Here is a 7,169-nt window from a genome sequence, read left to right as displayed (position 1 = left end):
CCAAAGAGTGTCTTTGGTCTCAGGTTAGCGGTGGTGGCGTAACTGCTGTCTGCCCTTCTCCTGTGAAACAGCTCCTTTATTTAGTGGCAGCTGAAAAAACCAGAGCGGAACATAGGGCAAATGGTTAAAAACCGACCTGTGAGGCTAAAGGGATATCAAGACATTCCCAGGACTTTTCTATTTCCTATAATAAAGGGGCTGATGCTATTTGACAGAGCAGAGTGGGCAAGAACAGCAAGGGATAAAGCAAACATAAGGCACATCCTGAAAAAGAACAAAGAACAAAAGCTTTGGGGCAGCGTGGCGGCGAGCACAAGGCCTGAAGGGTGAGCAAAGAAACGGCCTCCTGCTGTTTGATCCCACCGTGTCCTGGCACATGGGGATCAGTTCGCGTTTCCTAAAAATAAACAGAACGGCAGTGAAGTGGCATCTGACTACAACTCAGCATATGTATTCTCCTCGTGGAAACACTCTGAAACCATCTGGGACGAGGGAGGTGACAAGACACCCACGCGTACATACACTAGCAGTTACAGGTCTCCACATATTTATTATTTAAAAAGTTAGATGCTATAGAATTGTCCTGTAACTGCACCAAAAGCAAAACCCATTTGCTTTCAGCTCCGCTCCAAAGAACTAAAAAAATCCATCGCCTTTTGGGTCTGATCTAGCCCGCTGTGTGCACAAGGTGCCCCTTAGATCACAAAAAGGCTGCTAAAATAATGGTTTCTTTTATGGTAAGGCAGGTTCCCAGTTGTAAAGGAGGAACGTGAATTTCAGATATGCCGAACAGCCTGGAATTCCTTTGGTTTTGATACTCCTGCTCTCTCCTTCTTTGAACAGTCATTTCTTTTGATCCTTTTCTGTACCTCCTTGCTGCATTTCCGCTTTTGATGCCAGACGACAACTTTTGAGAAAAAAGTGAATTTTGAAGTAGACTCTGAATACTTCGAATTTCTTCACCCTAAAATTCATGGGGGGGTATTCACATCCTCAATGCATGCCGGGTTTAAGGGAATCGTCTGCAATCTGAATGAGAACTCCCCAGGAAGTATTTGTCTACGCCCACCCAGAAGTTTGGCCCTGAGCATGCGAGCAAAGCCTTTAGTTTCTTGGTAAATTTGGGATCAGGCTATACTGAGTCTTGACCAATGTGTTCCCTGGGTGTGGAAAGGCTTGTAATTGCTTCTTGGGACAAAACCCAAGCATTGCACATGCAACATTAAAAAATGTGTGATGTATCTGATTTTAGAAACCAGTAGAGCATGCAGCATAATAACTTTATTTCATAACATATTCCTGTATGTCAGAGCACAGAATGCTGGTGTAGCTTGTTTGTTTGTTTCCAGAAATGAGATTTTTCTGATAACTTGAGCTCTAGCTCTCACTGGTATAAGTTACTACTTCACCTTAGAAATCACCGTGACTCTCAAGGTTCATACATCCTGAGAAATTGGCTTAAAATAAAGAGCTGTTAAATAGCTGTAAAACTTAACGCAGTCACAGTAGCCCTCAAGCCAGCAGTCTGGAGAAGAATTTGAGCACATTTCACGAGGAAGCAGAGTGTTTGTCACTAACTAACTAAAACCCAGAATATCTTAAAACATCAGAGGGCAGCTGTTCAAGAGGGTGTGACTCCCACTAGCTGCCTTGCCAGCCTCAGGAAAGAATGTGTGTTTTGGTTTGTTTTTTAAACGCCTACTGGGTTTAGCTGCTGAATGCTCTTCTAATCTGCAAGCAAGTTCTCCACTTTGGGGTTATTTTAAAGCTGATATGTAGCAAGCTACTAAAGTGAATGGAGTTAAAGTTTTCCACAGGATCAAACTTTTTTCTCTTCCTTCAAAACGTTTAGGGAAACAACCCTAAACTGTTAACTGGGGATTAAAATGTGGAATCTGGATTTTTTCAGCATCCCAGACCTGCAGGTCAGGCAGGAGCAGTGGCGGATGCAGGATTCCCAGCACTTTTCCTAGGTCAACGCCTAAGGGCTCAGACCACCTGCACAGCACCTGCAGGCAAATTATTCAAGGTAATTAGCCTGAAGATCTCCACCTGCTGTCAGCTGCCCCCCTCATTCATATCAAATGCTGAGCTGTCACAGAGACTGTGACAAGCATTCTCCTTGGATGTGAGGGCCTCTTGTTTTCTCTGGAGATATACTGGAGGATTTACCCATGCTTCAGCTGCTGCTGTTTGCAAGATGGACAGAAGGCTTAGGAATACCACCAGCAACTACAAATGATGTGTCTCAGGTAACACCAAAGTGCAGATATTCTGAATAGGCCCTTGAGTTCTACTGAGCTGCCTTTGCTGTGTCCCGCAGGACAACCCCTAATTTTGGTCTGTTCCCATCTGTGACACCATTCACGCTCACGGGACGTGAATGCGTTAAAATGGAGGTAGAGGGGGTGAAGTACTATGTTGTGTGGGGTCAGCAAAGACTGCTGGCCCTGAGACCCCAGTGAGGTGCAGGAAAACGTGGCAGAAGCCTGTTATAAGGGACAGCCCCTGCCCTCGTGTGTGTTTGGGATAAAAGCAAGTTGGGCTAAGAGCCATCTGAGGCTGCCTCTTGGAGGGACCGTGCTGTCCGTGGATCGATGTACTCCTGCTCTGCGACGCACCGCACAAGCAGCAGAGTGAGATGGTGGCAGGGTGCCCCGTTTCGCTAGTCAGGCAAAGGGACTTGCCTGGTCCCACTCTGGTAGGGGACTGGTGACAAACTGGGACTCAGGCCTCCAGTCTCACTGTGCCGGAGAATTGTACTCATCCCCTGCGCAGAGCTGAGCTGCTACTTCTGCCCACGAGTTTTGTGTGTGAGCATGGGGAAAAAAGGGGGCAGCCACGGAGGAGGCTCCCGCGGGACAGGTCCTGCCAGCAGCTGCAGGGAACGGACAAGCCCATGGGCAGGGGTAGCAGCATGTCCAGAGAATAAATGATGCAAGGGGCTGCGTTCAGTGTTGGGAGAGGCACTAAGTCTTGCCATGTCCTGCTTGCTCAGATGCTCCCTCTGTCCCACAGGGTTAATCCATCTCCCTGCGGCAGGAGAAGCAAGCTGGCTCAGAGGGTTGCATACAGCAAGCAACGCCTGGCAGGGCTGCTAACCTCCCATAAAACAGGGCCCTTCTCATATTGCAGGTTGAAATCCCTGTGCCATGTTTCCCTCCATTGACCCCTCTCTCAGGCTCTGGCGTGGGGAGCTCTCACAATCCCCTGGCTGCGTCAGGGGACAAGTTTTAATCCTGACATGTGCACTGTGTGATAAAACCTGAAATAAGGGGCATCCCCATGACCACCTGATCCAACCAAGCGGACATGGCCCTCTCATGAGACCTGGCCTGGCTCAGGCGATGCTTGTCCTGTGTCAGCCCACATGATGGGGATTGCCCTTCGTCGTAAGACCTGCTATGGACTGGGGCAAGGGTATTGTGTCCTGGGCCTTGTTATTTTGGAGGTGGTGACCCCAACAGGCCAACAGTCCTCATGGTGCAGGTTGGTAGCTGCTGGGGAAGAACTGCTTCCCTGAGCTGGGAGGGAAGAGGCATTCTCTGACACGGTCTGCGTGGAGGTGCTTGCTCAGGATGTCGGGGCTTTCCCACAGAGGAGTCGGGAACTGCCCCGGTGTATCATTTAGAAGTGGTTTGTGCATCAGCGTTTGGGAACATTGGATTTCCCCATTTTTCTGAATTCAGTCTTGTAGCTAGCAACCACACTACACCTTTTGGAAGGGAAGGCATGCCAAGGTAGTTTCCTGTAAGCAAGCGGAGCTCCAGTGTTTTTCTACAGTGGCTTACCATATGATGCCTTTTCTTTTTCGCAAGAAAAAGAAATGTTTAGAAACAAGCCCAAGCCACAGATTTCAGATCAGGATCCAGATTTTTTTAAAATACCCTAAAGTTGGGAAGTGCTTGCCCTAGAACAACAGTTGAACAGTGTTCAGCTTTCTAAAATAACCCTGCCCAAACTCCAGACTCCGGTCCCCACCCTCCAGGCTCATGCCTCTTTCGTTAGCAAAAGTGGAAATAGAAGTTGAATCTCATTTTGTCTGAAATTTTCACTTCACAACACATTCCATTCTTTAGTTTTGCTTTCTTAATAATTCCTGGCTGCTACAAAACTGGTCTTTTGACCCCTCTTGCTCTCTCAACCAGCAGTTTTCCAAGCTTTGTCCTTCAGGGGTTAAGCAAAGGAGGCCTGAGAGAAACTGCCACTAATTAACTGTGACAGCTGAAATCCTTGAAATTGCTATTGAACTTGGAACCTTGTGCGCTATTGTTCTTCGCTCCTCTGCTGGAGTCTTGCGTGATGGTGGTTTGGATGGAAACATTTTTGGGCAGGTCCTTGGAAAAACAATGGGAAAAAGCCCTTTTAAACAACCCTGTGAAAGCCAGCAATGGCAATACTGACCAGAACTTACAGATTTAATTGCATGGCTCTGGAATTGAAGGGGAGCTTCCCCGCAGGTTGATGGCAAAAGTCCACTTGTGTGTCAGGGCTTAGGGAAGGAGGGACCAAACTCTTTCCAGGCATAAGGACTAACTGATGGTGCAGTATATCTATCCAGGTGACAACTGTGGGTCAAAACCAGTTTGGATAAAGCAGCCTACCAGTCAACTGCTGCTTATAATCATGAAAGCATCACTTATTACAAGGTATCTTGAGATACTTTTCAAAGTATCAAAGGTATCTTGAGACATGCGCACAACTGATCTGCAAAAAGGCTGCAGAACTCAGTCTGAGCATCGCAATCTTCTGCTGGATGGCTATCTGTAACTGCTCTGAAGATGGCACAGAGAGAGAAAGAGAAGCAAAAAGGAGTCAAAACTTATCTTCTCTGGTTCTCAGCCATGGGCAAGCAATATTGGGTTTGGTTGTGTACATTTATTCCCTAACTGCATACAGTGGGGCAGCCTATAAAACTACTTTGCCATATCATTTCAGCTTTGCTAAGGGATATGGCTTGTGATCCCTCGACAGACACTCTCTTTGTCTTTGTGGAATAGTTTTGAGCAAAGAGGGCTTTTGGATTTGGCCCAATATTTTTCTTCTGGGGAATTATGGTTTTCTGGCCTTTCTAAATGAGAATACTATATCCATGTGTGTACTTGTGTCACCCAGTCCTTCTTTTTTTAATTAAGATGATCACCAGATTCATATGAACCCAAGCAGAAATGTGGGACAATGTCCACAAGCGTCCTCTAGCTTACACAGGATTATTTTCTGTTACCATAGAGTAGTACCTCAGGAACCAAGCAGGATGTACCTGCTAAGAGTGCTTTATGCTGCTGGAAACAGTTCTGTTTGGGCAATCTCAATGCTCCTGTTGGGACCCACAGAGTTTGCTGTGCTCTAGAGAAGTTATCCCCAGACCTGCCTGCCTGCAGCACAGTGCCATACCCTCTTCCCTACCAAGCAGCACCCCACTCCCCAGCATAAATGTATGCCCAGGTATGGGACAGATAGAAATGACTTCCCTTCCTCAGTATTAGGTCTTGTATTAGCCACTGCAACAGGCACAGCTCAGCTTCAGAGAGCTCTGGAGTCTCAAGTGACCCTGGATGAACCATGTAATAAAAGAATAATAAAAATAATACAGGAATATGAATCCTGTAAATCACCGACTATTTCTGAAAGTAAACTGGATCTCTTCTAAAGTTTTTAAGATTCATTTAACACTGTCTTTACAGCCAGCTTGCATGCTACAATGGTATGGCCCAGTCTTCAGCTGATATAAATCCCAGAGGCTGCACTAAAACTGTTGTTTCATTTTTGATTTACAGTCACCTTCGTGAGACAGTCCCTGTGCTATTTCTGTTCAGATAAGGAAATCGTGAAAGTTGTTATCGGAGCATATTACACTCAATTTTTTCTGACTTTTGGAGATAAGAAAGCAGGTCTTTGGAAGCCTCTTGAATTAGGCTGACACACTTTGATTTTTAAATAACTTCTGATTTGCAACTGTGATTGCTCTTGCAAATTTATCAGGCCCTTAAAGTTATTTCAGCATGTCTAAATGGCTGATTTCATTTGCTTGCTTTGTGATTAAAACTAATAGGAGCAGACCACAAATTCATGCTGTGTTTCCATATAGCAGAGTAATTACAGAACAGGCTTTGAAAATATATTTGCAATGCAGTTTCTCAATCAGATTTTTACTAGGGGATATGCCCACTTTTTTGCATGTATACTTACTTTCCACGTGTTTAGAGCATTGATGGGGTTTGTTCATCCTTTAAAGCCCAGCAAGAACACTTGTCAAACTATCACTTCCGCTCTTAGAGACTAAGAAATAATTTATTGTCTTGCCATTTAACTTATTCTTAGCTTGATATCCATGTCATGTGCTTGATATGGACATATTTGTAACTGGAAAATTCAAATTTCCATGAAAAACTTAACAAAGGCATTTCTGACAATAGAAGCAGGACAGCAGGATCTCTGATTGTGATCATGTGTCTGTACATGAGAGGAGCAGCAGAGTGGGCAAGGGAGCAAACAGAAAAGGTAGCAAGGGACCTGAGCTGCAGCCAGAGGTGTGCTTAGAGCCCAGCCTTGAGAAAATAACACAGAAAGGGAGAGAGAATATGGGTGAGCAGTTGTTTGCAATAGGACCAGGTGTTGCCCCAAATGTTATTTGATTCCTGCTCTGCTCAGAGAAACTAGATTTGGTTAATAAACAGGATTTGAGTTCGTAAAGAGGTTTTGATTATGGTGTTAAAAAAAAAAAAGTGAATTGCTTCTCTTAATGGAAACGACTAGTGAGATCCCAAATACTGTTGAACTGCTGGAAGATAACACTGCAAGGACCAGCTATAGGACTTCAGCAGCACAGAACAATAGCGTAATTCCTATAATACGCGATGACTTCATCCCTGTCCTCCTGGACCTCTTTTGTAAGAGCAGAATGGCCGAGGGAAGGCTGAGGAAAAACAGCCACCTCCCTCTTCATACAGCTCCTGCCTGGTGCATCAGAAAGCACAAAACTGAATCAGGAGGCCATCTGCCTGGAGCCACCAGCATGCGGCTGAGCCAGCGTGCTGCTGAGGCTTTGCATACCCCCTCGTGCGAGATGTGGCTGGCCAGGATCACCCAGGGCACACGTCTTACCACCAAACCGGTCAGGTTATAAATCCTTGCACGGACTGGACAGCAAGCTGTCCAAACCCATGGAA

Source organism: Ciconia boyciana, chromosome 6 (assembly GCF_034638445.1).
Source record: "Ciconia boyciana chromosome 6, ASM3463844v1, whole genome shotgun sequence".
NCBI lineage: Eukaryota > Metazoa > Chordata > Aves > Ciconiiformes > Ciconiidae > Ciconia > Ciconia boyciana.
This window is presented reverse-complemented; position numbering follows the sequence as displayed.